The sequence below is a fragment of the Pollicipes pollicipes genome, unplaced genomic scaffold, assembly GCF_011947565.3.
Source record: "Pollicipes pollicipes isolate AB1234 unplaced genomic scaffold, Ppol_2.1 Scaffold_4002;HRSCAF=4701_pilon_pilon_pilon, whole genome shotgun sequence".
Classification (NCBI taxonomy): domain Eukaryota; kingdom Metazoa; phylum Arthropoda; class Thecostraca; order Pollicipedomorpha; family Pollicipedidae; genus Pollicipes; species Pollicipes pollicipes.
Genome location: NW_023596420.1, coordinates 44,949,638 through 44,971,939, shown reverse-complemented (window position 1 = coordinate 44,971,939; position 22,302 = coordinate 44,949,638). Strand labels below are relative to the sequence as shown.

At 54.5% G+C, this 22,302-nt stretch overlaps 3 pseudogenes; all 3 read right to left on the bottom strand.

Annotated features, from left to right (window-relative positions):
- Positions 1-1,824: 1,824 nt before the first annotated feature.
- Positions 1,825-5,496, bottom strand: LOC119094560 (delta(3,5)-Delta(2,4)-dienoyl-CoA isomerase, mitochondrial-like; annotated as a pseudogene).
- A 4,371-nt stretch (positions 5,497-9,867) lies between these two features.
- LOC119093178 (delta(3,5)-Delta(2,4)-dienoyl-CoA isomerase, mitochondrial-like) lies at positions 9,868-15,347 on the bottom strand (annotated as a pseudogene).
- A 1,629-nt stretch (positions 15,348-16,976) lies between these two features.
- LOC119093177 (serine/threonine-protein phosphatase PP1-beta catalytic subunit-like) lies at positions 16,977-22,024 on the bottom strand (annotated as a pseudogene).
- Between the last annotated feature and the right edge of the window lie 278 nt (positions 22,025-22,302).

Below are 22,302 nucleotides of genomic sequence, written 5' to 3'. Positions count from 1 at the left end.
CCATGTGCATCCGCATTTCTTACCGTATGGACGACATACACCTACGCCCTGCTGGTGTGCAATGATAGCTCCGTTATATGCCGTCCGTGCCTTCGTCCCCCGGACGCGGTGACCGCCGTCGCCCAGCCTCAACCCGCCGCAAGCCGTGACCCGGCGCCCGCCACCTCCGTCCGGCAGGTGAGCGCGAGGACTCGCGGCGCATCCCGAGCGTGCCGTGCCCCAGCGTCGGCTCGCACCCCTACTGGGCCAAGACGCCGACCAGTCGTCCCGATGGCCGGCACTTCGGCGACCCGCTCGGCGCCGCCGGCATCGCGCACAGCGCAGAGCCTGACCTTTGCAAAGCCCTTCGACCAGTTGACGGCGCATGTACTCGCTGGGACCGGCATCATTCTAAAGCGGCATGAGACGGTCCGGTCCAGTCTGATCACCAGCTCCAGCCGTCGCGGCAATACCGTCGGCGCGTGGGCCGAGGCGGTGGCGGCCACCTCGGCCACGCCGGCGGCGCGACGGCTACCGGCTCCGGCCACCCCTAGGAAAGGCCTGGTCCGGCCACCGCCAGCGCGTTACGTGACGGCGAGGCGCCGCCTCCCAAAAAGCCGTCGGCGACAGCACACTGCCCCCCCCCCCCCCCGCCTGGTATGCTGCGCCGCAACATACTAATCCAGATAGCAGCGTGCACTTTCACGGTATCTCAGCTAACGTTTGTCAGGCAATTCAGCCCACGGCAATATAGGAGCGACAGCAAACTGACGGGTCACTATCCAGCTGCATCGTCCGACAGCCTGTCCACGTGACGTTAAAGAACGGCATCACGCTTTAAAACACGTACCAAGCACAACATAGCCTTTGGACTGACACGCATTCCAAAAATCCACAGGCCTCTGATGATGGCAGTGGTGATAACTCATCCACAAACATCTGAACAGAGAGCTAGCTGTATGTCTGAAAAAGACGAAGCTGCCGACATGCCGAGAGCATTAAATGGTAACCCAGGACGGAGCCGTGAAGCCCGCAACACAAGTAAGGACTGTATTTCCTGAGTCTCTGATCTGTATTTCCCGAGTCAGCAACCATACAAGCATTATGCTGGCTATCTTAGACGCTGTACGTCCGCAGCGGACGCCAAGTTTGTTATGATCACGCAAACATGTGGCAACGGCCCAATACATATGCGTTTTCCGCAATGGAATCGGTGGTTGCACGACTGAGTGCTAATCTGAATCCCAATAGTGGCGGAATCGGACCACAATCACAGACCTGAATTCCGTATCAGGAAGATTCCCGTGAAAACATTGTGTTACGGCAACGGTAGTGCACGGCATCAGATATGGCTATCATCTCCCTCCGTCACCCGCACACACAACAGCGGCAACGAGCATCACATTCCGGTAACACAGATAGATAACCACTCAGCACCTGGCGTTACCTATCGTTTTCCAACCACACTCCCAAGCGTCCCCAAGCGTCCCCAAACGCTGCGGTCCGGCCCCAACCCACGCCGAGGTTCGGTCCGCCTCCTCGGAGCTCGACCACGACCGGCGCGCGGGCATGCGCGAGCGAGCGAGCCGCCGAGGCCGCGTCAGTCACCCCCCGGCGACCGACGGCGGCTCTCGCCTCAGCAGAGACCCGAGCGGGACGGTCGCGTCCATTCAGCCGACCGCACTCACACCCTATCTCACACGGAGCCACGTGGGACAGGCCGGCCTCATGGAAAACAACTACGCTAAGCGCAGCAAAATTACGTGTGAGGGGATTTGAGTTGTACGCCATGCCGTTACGCCAACATTCCACGCCACCAATGCGACAACGCCGCATCGCTACAGCTTAGCGAAATCGGCCGGGGGCCTTGCGGTCCATGGAGGCGGTGGCCGCCTTCATGATGTCCTCCGACTGCAGCATGGCCGCGTTCCAGGCCACCATGTGGTCGAGGCCCCCTGCACCGTGTGGTCGCGCGAGAAGATCAGGTTCTGCTTGGTCGACTGCACCGCCACCGGCGACTTCTGCGCGATGGTGGCTGCCAGGCTGATCGCCGCCGCCAGTAGACTGCGGACAGGCGGAGGAGCAGGCGATGCCGGTTACCATGACAACAGGGCTGTGTGGCTGTCACAAGCGGGGAAGGGACTGGAGTGGAGCAACGCAGCGAAGACGCGATGCACAGCTGTGGCCAGCGCGAGACGAAGGACAGACGTAACAGGAATCTAATTGGACACCCTGGGGAGAGCAGTCGCGTTGATGTACAGTAGAGCGGCGGGGAGGGGGAGGGGGGGGGGGGGGGAGGTGTGGGGGAGGAGGGGAGACTCAATGAGGAAATTAGCCAAAAAATTGGAAAGGACAATATTGCGAAATAATCATGAACACACCAGCAATCGGATGGCGGCGGCTACAATGCTACAACGGACACGCAAACAACAGACGTGTTGTTTATGGATTCATTTTTACGGCTTGTAGTGAATGATACGTGGGTTCCAGCCTGGACACAGGGTACTAAATGCGCCACTGCAGCACAATTCTGATGGATGCGATTGGGAAAGCGGTACGTTCCCGGCGGGTTCCGTATTTTCATACTACGAACCACACTGCGATACATTTCTACAAATTTCACTAAAAAATAATTCCATCGCGCACACTCGATGGCTGTATCCGACATCATTTTCAAGTGATTGCAAGATGTGATTCTTTTTCGGTGTCATACATCGCGGTGTCTGCGGAGAATGAGGCACTTTTTAACAAGCAGTAATAGCAATTGGGACTTTCCGGCGCTTTGACTACGAAGTGATATAATGCCCATCAAATCACTTATTTTGTGTTGCGAGCATTATGCAGCCTTTGTCACTGGTTCATGACCTCAGAGGTAAATTATCTATTTAGTTTTCTTTTTGTCATCCCTGTTGTTCATTATCATCTAACAGTATAATGGAAATGTCATCGCCACTTTATATAAAGTGTTTTTATTCATTTTGATAAGATGAGCAATGCAAGGCGCCACCTATCCCTGCATCCAGGTAGCAGCACCGACGGACTCGCTCTCCGGGTACGGAACAGCCGCTTACAGCCTGTCACTGGGTACGGGTCAGGCCAACAGAATCGTCACTGGACCGGGGACGCCGGGCCGTGTCACTGGTTACTAACCCCGCACCATCCAATTGTTGTGGCTTCTGCACGCGGGACAGGCGATCGAACTGGGACGCCACAACGGATGTCTGGATTAGGGATGTGGGTTTTCTTTGGAGGAGCCTTCAGGATACAGGACATGTTCATACATATCCATAACGTCAACTGGTCATTAAACCCGCACCATCCAACTGTTGCAGCTTCTGCACGCGAGACAGGCGATCGAGCTGGGACGCCACAACGGATGTTTGGATTAAGGATTTGGGTTTTCTTGAGGAGCCTTCAGGATACAGGATATGTTCAGTTATATCCATAACGTCAATGGGGAACGTCATAACGTTATAACCACGGGATACGTCCATAACGCCAATAGCATTTAGTGATGCGAACATGGGACAACCACTTGTCACTGATCCCAGGCCCCCCCCCCCCCCCCCCCCCCCCTGTCCCTGTGCCGGTACACCCACCTGTCCTCTGTCCCTGTGCCGGTTCACCCACCCGTCCCCACCAGCGAGCCCTCAGTCCCGGCCGCACCTGTGTATGTCGCTGAGCACGCGGCTGACGAGGCCGCACTGGAGCGCCTCCTGCGAGCCGAGCCGGCGCGCCGGTCAGGCACAGCTCGTTCACCAGACTCCGGCTGCCAATCACCTTCGGCAGCCGCTGCAGCGTGCCCACGTCCGCTGCCAGCCTGCGACACGCGTCGATGTCAGCGACCACCCCAAACAGCGAGCAGCTGTGAGCTGTCCGCGACACAGCGCCCCTTCCTTGCGAGCCTCTGACGTCAACGATGGACAGCAGCAGGTGTATCTTAATGCCTGAAGAACGGCTTCTAAAGAGGTGAGCGGACCAACACCACAATTCAATGGATCACGCGAAAAATTTCGCCTTGGTCCAAGATTTTGGTGGAAAACACAGTTGACGTAGTACCTGGTGATCCCACGTAAGATATGTCATTTCAGCACTATCAAGCGACAGCAAACAGGTGGCCTTGGTCAGTTCGGCAGGTCACGCTGCACAACTATCTTAGCATACGGCCTGCCAAGCAGTCGTATTTTCTGCCAGGAAACAGTTCGTTTTAAGGTCTAATGAACCGGTGACCAATTTGACAACACTATTTCTCCAGGTCGCTGTACCTTGTGAACTTACATTCCATGACCCTAGCTAATAGCAGGAGTGGTAGGCACAAATACGCACTGCTTTCGGCTTAGAATGGATTCCCATAATTGAACTCCTAATAACAAAACACATATTCGTTCTAAAATATCGATTGCTACGATGATTATGAGCCATAACCATGTCTCTCGTCGCTCCCCATCAAAACTATGCGCCCTGATGTCACGTGCCTTCACGTCTGTTTACAAGTCTGTTTTCAAGTCTGCTTCACAATGTTTTCACGTTTTCTTTCACGTGCCAGTACCAATAGCTATCAACGTTGCCAGTCTTCAACACAGCCATACACGTCCGTGCGCGCATCACGCCAGGCGGCGCTCCCCGTGCCGCCGCGCCCGCTCCGGCACCGACACTACCGATGTCCACCTCCTTGACCTGAAGAACGCATCCTGGGAGCGAGGCGGACGTCGGCCGCCGTCACCATGTCGACGCCGCCGCCCACGCACGCGCCGTGCACGGCGGCGATCACCGGCTTACGGCACTGGCGGTCACGGGCACACACTCACGGTCAGAGGGGATCAGCCGCAGTAGAGTGAGTTGTTACAGCGACAGGGTTCCCTCGCACAGTCCGACGGAGAAGAGGGGCGCGAAAGTTGTCCGATAGGCGAGATAAGCCATGATCAGGCAGGGAACCCCACTACACAGAAGGGACAGTAGTCAGACAGAGAAATTCACGATGGCACAGAACGAAACACAGGTTTTGAAAGAATAGGGAAATGTCACATTAGGAGATTAGCCCCGACACCATCGAATGACACATCAGATCTTAGGTACATTCTAGGAAATGAGCAAGCCACCGAGTTATCCACAATGGCGCCGTCGCGAAGCATTGTATTTCCGAAACGTATGCCCGGCTGACTGCCGTGGCACATACCTTTCAATATCAGTGAACCAGTCCTGGTAGTTTTTGATGGTGCGGTGCAGCTTGAAAGCCTTCCTAGACACGTCACCGTCGCCCATAGCCACGCTGCCAACGGCCATCAGGTCGCTGAGGTCAATCCCGGAGCTGAAGAGGCGGCCGGCGCCGCTCAGCACCACGGACCGGCACTCGGCGTCCTCGTGCAGCTGCTGGAAGCACACACCCAGTCCCTGCCAGGGTGAGCAGGCTTCCGTTATGGCAGTTCATGCTGGTTTGGTGAGGATTATGTCATGACATAGCAGTGCTGGTCAGGACTGAATTGGTGCAATGGGCTGTGATGATCCAGATAAAAACATGTGGACTGCACACTTATTTACATGTTTCTTATTTTGTGGGGTTTAGCAGCACCATATCACTCTATTCAGGCATACAAGGCAGACCCCCTGAGCTTGCTTACTTCCACATTTCAGTGTTGAGAGCATTCAGCTTGTCAGGCCGGTTCATCTCCACATGAACCACATACTCCACAGGTTGTGTGACATTCAGTGTCTTGTACTGGGCATAGTCAGCCAGGCTGCTGGCCATCCTGACTGTCTGGAGGCTTTGCCGAGCTGCTGTAAATGACAGGATGATGTAAGAAAGACTACTAAATCAGGAATCAGGACATAGCCAAAGTGTCCTGTAGGCTAGTCAATGGCATAATTACCCCCCCCCACCCCCCCAACTCTTTGTGCAGGTATATCTCTCCCAGGCTGCTAAGGTTAAATACATGCAGAGCTGATGCCAGCTGTCGGATGCAGTTAAAAAATGCAACCAACATGAGCATGGCAAAATCAGCCCATCGGCTATAAAACAGGTACATTTTGCATGAGTGACATCCAAGGTTTCTGTGTTTCTTTCCATGTGCTTCAGGGGTGACAGATAAAACCAAGGGTGGATAAGGGAAAGGAGATAAGATGCCCTAGTGCCAAAATGCAAAGTATGCATGTACTCTGAACATAAATAGCATAACAGTGACATTCTGGTGACATTTCAGACCATGTATGCTGCACATCAGATCTCTCGGATTTTGTACACAGGCATCACCAATAACAGGGCATAATGACCCAACCCAGGCCTCAATTAAGTATGGCAGTGGGAAGACAATTTCAGGCAAGATTACCTCCAAAACTCTTTCACACAAAAACAATTGAAGGTTTCAGTGTAGACTGTAGTGCACCACTGTCACAAAAGGCGTCTTAGTGCAGTGCTTGAATTTTACAGACCAGGCCCTGAGCAATGCTAAACATGGGTGAACATGAAGAGAATAACATAAAACCACATTTGCTGAAAATCATCACTGTAGCCAGGGCTTCTACCCGCATCCTCTGTAACATCATCATTCATCATCATGATGTGAAACATACCAGATATGACTTGAAATACCAGATAAGCCAGCATCGTTTCAGCCGATCAAACAGGTAAACAACGAAGAAGCACGCGGGTTGTCAACGACTGGGAACGCTCTTCCGCACCCAGTCGTGTCGTCGACCCTCAGTTGAACAGTTCAAGGCTAGGCTTGATACGCACTGGGCTGACATCATGTACGACGTCCCACACTGAATATTCCCATAATTTGAGACTGTTTGGTTACCGGACCGGGAGCCTGACGAGACCGGGACCCTACAGGCCTAGTGGCCTTTTACAATTCCCGATCACCATAAGGTAAGGTAAGGTAAGGAGAAGCGATAGACGATCATACCACAGATGGTTTAGTATTAAGCTAAAGTTATACGATTTCGAATTGACGCGGTAGAGTTGGTACTTTTCCAATCTATCCATACATCATCCCAGTAGCACATGGTATCCACGAAACATACCAATTCTCTGAATCTTCAACATAGCCGCAAAGAATGAGCTTTAATGTCCGCAGCAAAAAAGGAATCAAAATAGCAGAATGGGCGATGGAGACGAGACGCGAATTTGCACCAGCTCGGTACATAACATATTACGCTTATAGCGCATACGTGACGAATGCGGGGGCTGAACGCACTAAAATCCGAATTAGCAGTTTTTAATCATCACAGTTTTAATGCGTGTTAATCCCAAATAAGATGGAAATGGCGCTGTCAGGCAGTGGTGTGTGGTCGATGCCGTGTAAGCAGCTTTTGATGGTACCCAATGCTTTAAGTGGCGTGACAAATTTTCAAGCCGAAAGTGTCGCACCTGGTTTTCCTCTCAATCATGCTCCGTGTAGACGTCCTCCATCTTTCCTGATCATCTCACGCGCAAGGCAAGGAACCGTCAATCATCGATGTTCCAGATTTCCTGTACAGACCTCTTCACATCGATTAAGGGCACGTATCAACATAACCTTAGCGATGGATACGAAGGAGTCCAAAGAATCCAGGCGCCGCCACGCCTTGTGAACTCTACTGAATTTGCTAACTCAACTGAGACTCATGGTGCTTCTCTAATATATTTTACTTTTATACATAACGTGTAAGCACATGTGGCTCAGACAGCCGTGGCAAAGACTGAACAGAACAAAACGGTCCCGAGAGCCCTCCCCCCTCCCGCTCGCGGGAGCGAGAGTTGGGGCCACCGGCGGCCACCTTCAGCGCAGCAGGGGCCCCAAGTCACAGCGTTAACCGGCGGGAATCGAGAGCTCGAACGACGGTAGCCACCGACAGCTTTGTGCAACTAATGCTGCAAGGACACACAACTAACTGCCGACGCCGATGGACCCCTGACTGGGAGAGCCGAGGCAGGAACGGAACCTCCGGCGCGGAGAAGCGAAATTCGGGCGTGACTAACACACACGCGATGACAATGCATGCCGCGCGCCTACCAGAGCGCTTCTAACAGACCGCAATCGGCAGTTGAACACGTGCGACGCAGCCTGGGCGCCACCTCACAACCGAGATCCACCACAAGCGCAGCGCCGCTCGGCGGCCACTCCCCGAACTACCTAGCGCGGGCAGCCGGGGCGGGGGGCGGGCCAGGCTGCCTGCCATGTTGTGACCCATCGAGCGCGCGCTCCGGCAAACGGCCGCCGCCACCCAGCTGACCAAGCCCGGTGCAAACATCACACACACGCCTCCACAGCGCGGAGCCATAACCCGGCCGCCCACACGCGCCTCACCGCACCGCACTGGCACGTCATACCGTCCCAAGCCCGGCCGGAAGCTCCGCTGCCACGCCGCAGCCCAGCCCACACGCGCCCCTTAAAGCGACCGCGGCCTCACCAGCAGCGAACGGACGGGTAAAACGGTCCTTATCCAGCTGTGCGTCTCTTTACAGAATACCTTCAAGGCCCTACGCTTTAGTAATTATTAAATAATGCGTGCAAAGCACAACAAAAAGCTTTGACTGAAGGTGCGCTCTAAAAATGAACAGGCATCTGATCGCAGTGGCAAGATGGTGTCCGTTGCCTACAAACATTCAAACAGTAAGGTAGCTGTAGACCTGAAAGAGACGGGGCTGCAGCGCTGAAGAAAAGCATTGGAACGCTACCCACCACGAAACGGGTGGTTTCACAATGTAAATAACATCTCTGACTTGTATTTCTCCGAGGTAACGAGTCATACACATATTATTAGCTATCTCACGACGCCGCACGTTAGTAACTGATGCGTAACTTATTAATCTATCGTTAGCCACTCATGTAGCTGCAGCAAAAACACACCCTTTTTCGCAATGGAACCGGAAATGCTGCGGTAATGGAATCGGCAAGTGCTGCGACGATGGAATCCGTAAGTGCAGGACTGCGTGGCCGTCACAGGTGGTGAAGGGACTGGGCAAGGTCAGCACGGCGAAGAAGCGATGCATAGCTGTGGTGGACGCGTGGCAAAGGACACTACGCAACAGGAAGCCAACTGAAAACCTCGCCCGGAGTCGCCATTATTGTTAGCGGGAGGGAATACTGCGGCAATGAGGAAATCAACCATGTAGTTGGGGGCTGCAAGAGATGCGGAACATGAATGAAAGCGCACGAACAATCAGATTATAGTGGTAACGGTGATACGGCGCTACAGGTTATGACAGCAACGGGCCATGTCGTTGATTATAGTATATTCTATTGCGGTATGTAGTGGAATGTATCGCCTCCTGTCTTGACGCCTGGCGCTCAATGCGCCATTCCGACACAACACTTATGGATGAAATTCAGAACGAATTCACGGTCTTATTGATTTGGTATTTGTAATGCTATTTAAGACACTCACATGCAACAACCCTCCTAGCCCAAGAAACACCTCCAATGACAAATAGATGCCGCAGAAACTCGGGTTGCTACGGTAAGCGTGTATTCCTTATTCCCAATCCACGAAATTACGCGGTCCTCACCAGCCAATGTGCATGGCTTTGGCACCCTCTTAATCGTGGCTGCATACTTCCTTTATTTCGCTGCGGTCAGGCATTAAAAAAAGCTTTGCACTTAACACCTGCTCTGAATTTCTGGCACCACAAACGCCCACGAATAGCTGAGATTGTCACCTTGTGTTTTGTTTATGCAGTATAGCTCTCGCCTCCAGATGTTACGGACAGACTAAATCACTAAATCTCATAAAACCCTATGACCGCCATCAGCTTGCTCGCATGAGACCCAGGTCGCCCACTCCGGTGCACCATCCGGCATGCAAACGGATCGTTGACACCCTCATAGCCACGGGCTGCCAAGGACGACCGCGGCCGGCAGCCTTCGCGCTGGTTACCATTGGAACGGGCCCACCTGGCAGGCCGTGTGCCCTATGATAACCGACAGTATACCGGGCCTCGTCAAATAAACATGCTACGGGGCGCCACCTGTCTCTGCAACAAGGTGGCAGCACTGCCGGGACTCGGTCTCCGGGTACGGGACAGCCACCTGCAGCACCCGTCATTGGGTGCGGCACAGGCCAACATACCTGAACACATATATCAGGAAGATTCCCTTGAAAACATTGTGTTACGGTAACAGTAAAGCATGCATTAGATATGGTTATCATCTCCACCCTTCCCCCGCACACATCACAGCGGCAACGAGCATCACATTCCGGTAACACAGATCGATAACCACTCAGCACTTGGTGCTACCTTTCGTTTTCCAATCACACTCCCGAGCGTCCCCAAGCGTCCCCAAACGCTGCGGTCCGGCCCCAACCCACGCCGAGGTCGGTCCGCCTCCTCGGAGCTCGACCACGACCGGCGCGCGGGGATGCGCGAGCGAGCGAGCCGCCGAGGCCGCGTCAGTCACCCCCCGGCGGCCGACGGCGGCTCTCGCCTCAGCAGAGACCCGAGCGGGACGGTCGCGTCCATTCAGCCGACCGCACTCACACCCTGCTATCTCACACGGAGCCACGTGGGACAGGCCGGCCTCATGGAAAACAACTACGCTAAGCGCAGCAAAATTACGTGTGAGGGGATTTGAGTTGTACGCCTTGCCGTTACGCCAACATTCCACGCCACCAATGCGACAACGCCGCATCGCTACAGCTTGGCGAAATCGGCCGGGGGAGCCTTGCGGTCCATGGAGGCGGTGGCCGCCTTCATGATGTCCTCCGACTGCAGCATGGCCGCGTTCCAGGCCACCATGTGGTCGAGGCCCTCCTGCACCGTGTGGTCGCGCGAGAAGATCAGGTTCTGCTTGGTCGACTGCACCGCCACCGGCGACTTCTGCGCGATGGTGGCTGCCAGGCTGATCGCCGCCGCCAGTAGACTGCGGACGGGCGGAGGAGCAGGCGATGCCGGTTACCATGACAACAGGGCTGTGTGGCTGTCACAAGCGGGGAAGGGACTGGAGTGGAGCAACGCAGCGAAGACACGATGCACAGCTGTGGCCAGCGCGAGACGAAGGACACGATGTAACAGGAATCTGATTGGGGACACTGGGGAGAGCAAAGTTGGGTTGGTGCTCAGTGGAGAAATGGGGAAGGGGGAGGGGAAGATGTAATGAGAAAAGTAGCCAACTATTTGCAAAGGACAATACTGAGAGGCATTGATGAAAACGCACAAGCAATCTGATGGCGGCAGCAACAATGCTACGGCGTTGCAGGACGTGCCAGCAACGGACCGTGTTCTTGATCAGATTATTTTTTCCGGCTTGTGGTGAATGACAAATGGGTTCCAGACTGGACACTGGGTGCTGAATGTACCACTGCAGCACACTTCTTACGGATGCGATTCGGAACAGCAGTACACTCCTGGCGGTTCCGCATCTTCAATACTACGAGCCCCACTAGATATAAATTAAGATGTATCTCGCCAAAAGCATCACGTTGCGCACACTCGATGGCTCCATCCGATATCAATTTCGAAAGTGATTACAAGATGTGGTCCTTTTTCAATGTCACGCATTGCAGTATTTCCAGAGCATGAGTGCACTTTGTAACCACCATTAGTAATAGCCACTGGAGCTTTCCGGCGCTTCGACTACGAAGTCATGTAGCGCCGATCAAATTTCTTCTTGTTGCGAGCATTATGCAGCCTTTGTCACTGGTTCATGACCTCAGAGGTAAATTATCTATATAGTTTTCTTTGTGTCATCCCTGTTGTTCATTACCATCTAACAGTATAATGGAAATGTCATCGCCACTTTACATAAGTGCTTTTTTCGTATTGATACGGTGAACACTGCAAGGCGCCACCTGTCTCTGAAACAAGGTGGCAGCACTGATGGCACTCGGTCTCCGGGCACAGGGCAGCCACCTACAGTACCTGTCACTGGGTAGGGCTCAGGCCAACAGAATCGACACTGGGCCGGGGACAGCCGGCCGTGTCACTGGTTACCAATTCTGGATTGCCCAATTATTGCGTCTTCTGCACGCGGGACAGGCGATCGAGCTGGGACGCCACAACGGACCTCTGGGTTAGGGATGTGGGGTGACCTCGGAGGACTGCCTTTAGAACACGGGATATATATATCCATAGCCAATGGGGGAACGTCGTAACACCATAACCACGAAACATATCCATAACGTCAATGTGCGTTTAGAGATGTGACATGGGATAACCATACGTCACTGACCCCAGCACCCCCCCCCCCCCCCTCCTGCCCCCTGTCCCTGCCCCTGCACCGGTACACCCACCCGTCCCCACCAGCGAGCCCTCAGTCCCGGCGCACCTGTGTCTGTCGCTGAGCACGCGGCTGACGAGGCCGCACTGGAGCGCCTCCTGCGAGCCGAGCCGGCGCGCCGTCAGGCACAGCTCGTTCACCAGACTCCGGCTGCCAATCACCTTCGGCAGCCGCTGCAGCGTGCCCCCGTCCGCTGCCAGCCCTGCGACACGCGTCGATGTCAGCGACCACCCCCAAACAGCGAGAAGCTGTGAGCTGTCCGCGGCACAGCGCCCTTCCTTGCGAGCCTCTGACGTCAACGGTGGACAGACAGCGGTGTTTTTAATGCCTGAAGAACAGCTTTTAAAGAGGTGAGCGGATCACACCACAATTCAATGGATCACGCGAAAAATTTTCGCCTTGGTCCAAGATTTTGGTGAAAACCAGTTGACGTAGTTACCTGGTGATCCCACGTAAGATATGTCATTTCAGCATTATCAAAGCGACAGCAACAGGTGGCCTTGGTCAGTTCGGCAGGTCACGCTGCACAACTATCTTAGCATACGGCCTGCAAGCATTCGTATTTTCTGCCAGGAAACAGTTCGTTTTAAGGTCTAATGAACCGGTGACCAATTTGACAACACTATTTCTCCAGGTAGCTGTACCTTGTGAACTTACATTCCATGACCTAGCGTAATAGTAGGAGTGCAGGCACAAATGCGAACTGCTTTCGGCTTAGAATGGATTCCCATAATTGAACTCCTAATAACAAAATACATATTCGTTCTAAAATATCGATTCTACGATGATTATGAGCCATCACATGCTCTCGTCGCTCCCCATCAAAACTATGCACCCTGATGTCACGTGCCTTCACGTCTGTTTACAAGTCTGTTTTCAAGTCTGCTTCACATATGTTTTCACGTTTTCTTCACGTGCCAGTGCCAATAGCTATCAACGTTGCCAGTCTTCAACACAGCATACACGTCCGTGCGCCGCATCACGCCAGGCGGCGCTCCCCGTGCCGCCGCGCCCGCCCCGGCACCGACACTTACCGATGTCCACCTCCTTGACCTGGAAGAACGCATCCTGGGAGCAGAGGCGGATGTCGGCCGCCGTCACCATGTCGACACCGGCGCCCACGCACGCGCCGTGCACGGCGGCGATCACCGGCTTACGGCACTGGCGGTCACGGGCACACACTCACGGTCAGAGGGGACCAGCCGCAGATAGAGTGAGTTGTTACAGCGACAGGGTTCCCTGGCACAGTCCGACGGAGAAGAGGGGCGCGAAAGTTGTCCGATAGGCGAGATAAGCCATGATCAGGCAGGGAACCCCACTACACAGAAGGGCAGTAGTCAGACAGAGAAATTCACGATGGCACAGAACGAAACACAGGTTTTGAAAGAATAGGGAAATGTCACGTTAGGAGATTAGCCCGACACCAGCGAATGACACATCAGACCTTGGGTACTTTCTAGGAAATGAGCAAGCCACCGAGTTATCCACAATGGCGCCGTCCGCGAAGCATTGTATTTCCGAAACGTACGCCCGGCTGGCTGCCGTGGCACATACCCTTTCAATATCAGTGAATCAGTCCTGGTAGTTCTTGATGATGCGTTGCAGCTTGAAAGCCTTCCTAGACACGTCACCATCGCCCGTAGCCACGCTGCCAACGGCCATCACGTCGCTAAAGTCGATCCCGGAGCTGAAGAGACGCTCGGCGTCCTCGTGCAGCTGCTGGAAGCACACGCCCAGGTCCCTGCCAGGGTGAGCAGGCTTCTGTTATGGCAGTTCATGCTGGTCTGGTGCAGATTATGTTGTGACATAGCAATGCTGGTCAGAGCTGAATTGGTCCAATGGGCTGTAACAATCCAGATATAAACATATGGACTATGCACTTGTTTACATGTTTCTTACTTTGTGTAGTTTACCAGAACCATATCACTCTATTAGGCATACAAGGCAGACTCCCTGAGCTTGCTTACTTCCACATTTCAGTGTTGAGAGCATTCAGCTTGTCAGGCCGGTTCATCTCCACATGAACCACATACTCCACAGGTTGTGTAACATTCAGTGTCTTGTACTGGGCATAGTCAGCCAGGCTGCTGGCCATCCTGACTGTCTGGAGGCTTGGCCGGGCTGCTGTGAATGGCAGGATGATGTTAGAAAGACTAATTGATCAGGGATCAGGACATACCCAAAGTGTCCTGCAGGCTAGTCAATGGTGTTATTACCACCTAACTCATTGTGCAGGTATATTTCTCCCAGGCTGCTAAGGTTTAATACATGCAAAGCTGATGCCAGATGTTGGATAGTTTAAAATGTGACCAGCATGAGCATGACAAAAACAGCCCATAGGCTATACAACAGGCACAGTTTGTATGAGTGATATCCAAGATTTATATATGTTTCTTTCTGTGCACTCAGGGGTGACAGATAAAATCAAGGGTGGATAAGGGGAAGGAGATGATAATATGTCCTAGTGCCAAAATACATATCAGATCTTTCAGTTTTGTATACAGTCATCACCAATAACAGGGCATAATGAACCTAACCTAACCCAGGCTTCACAAAATTATGGCAGTGAGAAGAAAATTTCAGGCAAAAATACTTCCAAAACTCTTTCACACAATCACAATTTGAAGGTTTCAGTGTAGACTATAGCACACCACTGTCATAAAAGGTGTCTTGGTGCAGTGGCTTGAATTTTACAGACTGGCCCTGAGCAATGCTTAACATGGGTGAGCATGAAGAGAAATAACATAAAACCACATCTGCTGAAACTCATCATTGTAGCTGGGGCTTCTACCTTCATCATCTGACATCATCAGCTGTAAGATCATCATTCATCATCATCATTATGCGCAACATACCAAATCTGACTTGAAATACCAGATAAGCCAGCATCATTTCTGCTGATCAAACAGGTAAACAATGATAAGCAATAAACAACCACAGATGATTCAGCATTGAGCTTAAGGTTACGAATTTCGCATTAACGCGGTACAGTAGGTATTTTTCAGTCTATCCATACATCATCCCAGCAGCACATGCTATCCACGAAACATACCAATTCTCTGAATCTTCAACATAGCCGCAACGAATGAGCTTTAGCGTCCGCAGCAAAAAATGGAACAAACACGCAGAATGAGCGATGGAGGCGGGACGCGAATGTGCACCAGCTCCGCACCGCTCCGCACCAACTACTCAGCAATCCTACCCAGCATGCAATATATTACGCTTATAGCGCATATGTGACGAATGTGGGGGCTTAACGTTAGATAGCCCTGGGCTTAATTAACCACTGCGCGTCTGGGAAACCAGAGGTACGGGGTTCGATTCCCCGCGGTGCCCGCCCTTCCTGCCAGGGTGAGAGGCAGGCGACGCCATATAGCCTCAGCAGCTGAGTGCGTCGTAAAGCCCCAATAACACACACACACAGCCTTGGGCTTAACGCACCAAAATGCGAATCATCAATTTGTATTTATCACAGCTCCAATGCGTGTTAATTCCAAACAAGATTGAAATGGCGCTGTCAGAGCAGCCATGTGTGTTCGATGCTGTGTAAGCACTTTTTGATGGCACCCAAGGCTTTGAGTGTCGTCACAAATTTCCAAGCCAAAAGTGTCGCACCTGGTTTTTCTCTCAATCACGCTCCGTGCGGACGTCCTCCATCTTTCCTGATCATCTCACGCGCAAGGCAAGGAACCGTCAATCATCGCTGTTCCAGATTTCCTAAACAAACCTCGTCACAGCGATGAAGGGCACGTACCAACACAAACTTAGCTGGACACAAACAAACTGGATACAAAGGAGTCCAACGAATCTAGGCGCCTTCACATTTTATGAACTCTACTGAATTTGCTGACTTAACTCAAACTCGGGCGCTTCTCTAATACATTTTATTTTTATACATAACGTGTAAACACATGTGGCTCAGACAGCCGTGGCAAAGACTGAACAGAACAAAACGGTCCCGAGAGCCCCTCCCCCCTCCCGCTCGCGGGAGCGAGAGTTGGGGCCACCGGCGGCCACCTTCAGCGCAGCAGGGGCCCCAAGTCACAGCGTTAACCGGCGGGAATCGAGAGCTCGAACGACGGTAGCCACCGACAGCTTTGTGCAACTAATGCTACAAGGACACACAGCTAACTGCCGACGCCGGTGGACCCCTGACTGGGAGAGCCGAGACAGTAACGGAACCTCCGGCGCAGAAGCGAAATTCGGGTGCGACTAACACACACGCGATGACAATGCATGTCGCGCGCCTACCAGAGCGCTTCTAACAGACCGCAATCCGGCGATGAAACACGTGCGACGCAGCTTGGGGGCCACCTCACAACCGAGACCCAGCACGACGCATCGCCGCTCGGCGGCCACTCCCCGAACTACCTAGCGCGGGCAGCCGGGGCGGGGGGCGGGCCAGGCTGCCTGCCATGTTGTGACCCATCGAGCGCGCGCTCCGGCAAACGGCTGCCGCCACCCAGCTGACCACGCCCGGTGCAACATCACACACACGCCTCCACAGCGCGGAGCCACGTCCCGGCCGCCCACACGCGCCTCACCGCCACCGCACTGGCACGTCATACCGTCCCAGCCCGGCCGGAAGCTCCGCTGCCACGCCGCGCCCAGCCCACACGCGCCCCTTAAAGCGACCGCGGCCTCACCAGCAGCGAACGGACGGGTAAAACGGCGCGCCGACCGCGCGCCGGCGCTGCGGCCACCCCGCCTGCGCCACGGCCGACACCCCTCGCGTGCACGCACACGCACACGTCCGCACAGCCGACGCCAGCGCGGGACGACAGCCCAGCGCCCGCCCCGCTGGGGAGGCGGCCCTCGGCGGCGCGAAGCCCGGCTCTGCCGCCTACTTGCGCTTGGGCGGCGTCTTGGGTGGCGTGACCGGCCGGCTGTTACCCATGCCGGCGTACTGGTACTTTGGCTTCTTCTCCGACGGCTTCAGGATCTGCCGTGCCAGGACACCACAGGGTGATCAATCAGGTGGCCAGAACAGGCCGACACGGATATGCTTCGTCTTTAAAACGCATTTCAACCCAACTACTAGGGCCTAAAATAGTTCCAGCTGCACTCGATCACATGTTCTTTATAAACACACTGGGGCCAAAATGCTTGAGTGATTTAGCCCCACATTCAAAGAACAGACAAACGGTCTCCTAAAGCCAACGATGCTCCTCGCGCCTGGTCTCTCCGCAGCGCGGCACACCCCATCACATCACACTCGGGTGCGGTCACGGGCCGACGCTACCTGCCGGTCCCGAGCGCCACCCCATCACGCCACACTCGGGCGCGGTGACGGGCTAGCGCCACCTGCCCGTCCCGAGCTACACCCCATCACGCCACACTCGGGCGCGGTGACGTGCCGACAATAGCTGCTGGTCCCCCAGCTACGCCCCATCACGCCACACTCGGGCGCGGTGACGGACCGACAATAGCTGCCGGTCCCGAGCCACACCGCATCACGCCACACTCAGGCGCGGTGACGGGCCGACAATAGCTGCCGGTCCCGAGCCCACACCCCACCATGCCATGCTCGGGCGCGGAGACGGGCCAGCCCACCGCCGGTTCAGCGCCACGTACCTGGAAGGAGCACATGAGCGTCTCGTCCACGGACATCATGCCGCCGGCGTTGTCGAACTCGCCGCAGTAGTTGGGCGCCGAGAATAGCGTCACCAGCTGCCGCTTGGCGAAGAACTCGTAGCCGTCCTCCACCACCTGATGTCACAGAGCACTGATCACGGAGGTGACAAGTGCGCCGAACTGACACCGAACAACGCCACGACAGTTCGGTGCTGGTTCGGGGGCCTCGCGGCGGCCAGCTGCGAGTAACGCACGAGGCCGGCGAGTTCCGTTTCACCTGGGTCAAGAACTAGCACAAAGACGGTCTGGAGACACGCGTCCGCGCCCGGCGGCTCGTCCACACCAGCTTCTGACCGTGGGAGGGCGGCACGCCGGTGCCCATCAGTCCCACAGTCCGACGCCGACTTCCGCACACCGCGGCTCACACTAGCCGTCACAAAGAAACACCCCCTGGACTCAGGGGGCGCAGATGCCCTCACCGGTGCCCGGCGCGCGGAGCGGCGGGACCGACCTGGTGCGCGCGGCAGATGAGGTCCAGGTCGTGTCGGTTCAGGAACTTGGAGACGACGTCGGCGCCGAACGTGAAGGACACGCCCCGGTCGTTTTCGCCCCAGCCCTGCACGTCCTTGTCGGGGTCCGACCAGAGCAGATCACACAGCAGGCCTGGCGGGCAGGCGCCAGTCGGCTCAGTGCGAACACCGGGGAGGCAGCACAGGAGCGCGCGACACCGCCCTGCCTAATGTATTGCGTGGCGCCTGGTAACAAGGGGGGCAACACTGCGGTATACAGAACCGCCCTGCCCAGTGCGCTGCATGGCGTCTGGCAGCAAGGACACGTCTGGCCAGGTCTCCGATCTCTGTCGACACGTCTCTGTCCCGCATCGGGGACGTCTCTGACCTGTGTTGGGCACGTCCCTGCCCCGCGTCGGGGACGTCTAACCTGTGTCAGTCACGCCTCTGACCTGTGTCGGTCACGCCTCTGCCCTGCGTCGGGCACGTCTGTCCCGCATCGGGGACGTCTCTGTCCCGCGTCGGGCACGTATCTGAGCTGTGTCGCCATGTCTGGCCTGTGTCGGGCACGTCTCTGTCCCGCGTCGGGGACGTCTCTTTCCCGCATCGCACGTATCTGACCTGTGTTGGCACGCCTCTGACCTGCGTCGGCACGCCTCTGACCTGTCGGCACGCCTCTGACCTGTGTCGGGCACGTCGGTGGGCCGCATGATGCGCCGGATCTGCTCCATGTTGTGCAGGTCGGGCGATAGGCCGCCGTGACAGCAAAAGATCTTCTCGTCAATGATGGCCGCGATCGGCAGACAGTTAAAACAGTCGGTGAACGTCTTCCACAGCTTAATGTTGAAGCGTCGTTTGCCTGGAAACCAATGACACAAACCCATTTATATCCGTCAGGGGAACACAGATGTACCGCGAACACTGACATAGGTTATGGAACACTGACATAAGTTAGGAAACACTGGCATACTGCGCCATTCCACCCAGCGTGCAAACGTCCTACTTGTACTACAGATTCGTGGTTAACAGGAACATGATAACCAGCTGATGAACACGTGATTAACTTCACATTTTTAACTGTTTGATTGCGATTAACCATGGCTTTAGCCACACCATCCCCTGTGCCTCACATCTGTGACAACCAGAGGTGTGATGACCAGGTCAACAGACGGAAGTTTGGTGTTAGGGCAGGACGCCTTTTTCGCCACCTGTGCATGAAGGCCCCACAATTGGACACAGGACAGCCTTGTTTCACACGACTCATACAAAGAAAGCCCTGTCGCCGCTCACACTCGTCGTAGAAGCCGTAGATGCGGTTGATGCTGGCGCACTCGTGGTTGCCGCGCAGCAGGAAGAAGTTCTCCGGGTACTTGATCTTGTAGGCGAGCAGCAGGCAGATGGTCTCCAGCGACTGCTTGCCCCGGTCCACGTAGTCGCCGAGGAACAGGTAGTTGGCTTCGGGAGGGAAGCCGCCGTACTCGAACAGCCGCAGCAGGTCCGTGTACTGGCCGTGGATGTCGCCTGCAAGCAGAGCAGGTCAGGTCGGGTCAGGTCTGTGCACCGACACTGGGTGTCGCCTGAGCGCCGACTGGATCCCGGCAGGTCCGCATCCTGGCCATGGGTGCCGCTCAAGGTGTTAGCAGGTGTTGCTGTCAGGTGCTGTCCATGCACCAGCCACATGTAACACCTCAGAGTGGGCTGGAACAGGTGATCTGGTCAGCTGGGTCACAGCTGGGTCAGAGCATGCCCATGCCAAGCCTGAGGATATAACCCAAGTGCAGACCATATCAGGCTAGTCAGGTGAATTCAGTATCGGCTACGCAGGGTGACGTTTCAATATTCAGCCACTTGGGTGACAGGGATGTGAATTTTTCGTGCTGTGATACATCCAGCTTGGAGTTCCTTGTCTGTTGCCCCTTCCCTTCCTTAATACAGGCCAAGTCAGTATCAAAACGGGCAGCTGTGAACCCAGTATCTAAGTGCCTCAACTTGATTAATGGACAAGGCTGGTGAGAGGTCTGGTTTGGGGGTCAAAGGCCGACGGATTAGACCCGACGCATCGCGTGAGGAAGCTGCTCGAGAACCAGGAATGCTGTTTATTTCTGGTGGCATGAATTTATATTTACATCCTGGACACCCTACCAGATTGCATTTTGAAGTGCTGATGGATGGCACCAGGCATTTAAGAAGCTTGAGTCGGGCCAGTCAGGTCAGCAAGCTGTTGAGCAGAGGGTAGAGTCCTGACACGATACATCACACTTCACTGCAGCCAAGAATTACAGTCAGAGCCTGCGCCATACATGCCATGACTTGTCAATTATCATGATCACTTGATGGCTATCCTGCAGTGCCTGCCAGTCCTGCCACGGTGAGAGGCAAGTGACACCAGTTGTAGCCTCAGCAGCTGAGTGCTTTGCAAAGCCCAAGTAGCGGTGATGACAATGATGACTTGATCGCTACAAGTACAAAACAAAATGCTTGACATACACTGTTCTGCACGCTGCATATATGCATAGTTGATGATGATTTGGGGTTTTAGGGCGCCATCGACTGCTAGAGGTCATGCAGCGCCCATAACTATCGATTCATGCAGAGCCGTCAATCAGAGAAGTGCATCAATCAGGTCACCCTATAGAAGCCATGATGATTGGCCCTAGCATCATGATGAGAAGATTACAGGAAAATCTACAGCGCGAAGGAACTGGAGCACTTTACCAAACCCGACGATGTTCGAAGAACCCCCTAAAAAGTCGCATAGCGTGCGACTCTGGACGTGGCGTCCGAAAAACTGCGCTCTCGTTGCAGTAAGGTGGCGGCAAGCGACCAGTACGTGATGCACGGTCAGTGGATCAGAGCATCGACCGCAGCATGGTCTGTCGCCAGCCAATAGCAGGTGACGGTGCGTAGCATATGTGTGACCTATGCGTAACCGGCAAAGGGCAACTTCTTTCACCCTATTGTCCCGAAAGCACGACTGCCATAATCCAATGCGGGGTTTCACCGACTGCAGCTTGCTGGCGCTCAGCGAGTTCCAGTAGAACTGCCATCGCTTCTGCACCAAACAGCGACACTGCGGGAGGTACATGTCTTGAGCAGGTAGTGGTGTTATAGGAATTCTAGTCCCTGTCGTAGCGCGCTTGCTGCAGCTGTCAGCAAGATCATTTCCGCATATCCCCACGTGACTTGGGATCCAGCATAGAACGACCGTTTTTCCTGCTCGCTCCAGTGAGCTAAGACGAGAATTGAATGTCCTGAACCAGTGGATTCGACGGGGAGAAGCCGCTAACAGCCAGCAGGCTGCTCAAGGAGTCGGAAAGAATTAAATGCAGATTGCTATCGTCCACTTCAACAAAACAGAGAGCTTTGCTAATGGCTATAAGCTCGGAAGTGTAGACCGACCGCGTGTGAAGGCAGTGTGAATGACCGTGTGGTGGATCCGCACACCAAAAGCGCACCCTACACCTGCATCCATCTTCGAACCATCTGTATAGTCATCTTGCACCCGTCAAAGGAGGGCCATGTGCTCTAAAGCTGCGCCTTTGAGTTCCGTCATGAGGACACGTTGCTTTTGCATATTATATGCGTAGTTCAAATACCACAAAGCCAGCAGGAGATCAGAAAGGCACCCCATGAGTGCTGTGTTCTTACCACATATTTTCAGGGTGCTTCCAGTTCCAGGAGGATGGGCTGCTGCAGGAAGATCTCACGCGACTTAAGGCACAGGCTGCGCACCTCCATCTCTGACATCTGCACTGACTTGCCTGGCCGACATTCCTCGCACTGAGGGAACATGTCATCCTACACCGAGACCAAAATGTCCTCCTCCCCCCAGAAAAACACATGATCCACACACTGAGAGAAAACATCGTCCTCACAATGTGAGAACACATCATCCTCACAATGAAAGAACACATCATCCCTTGCACCACAGGGAAACATCATCCTCACACTGGGGGAACACATCATCCTGGCACTGGGAGAACACCTCATCCTTACACTGTGGGAACACATGGACAATTACAAACACTGCCAGTGAGGGCAGCACA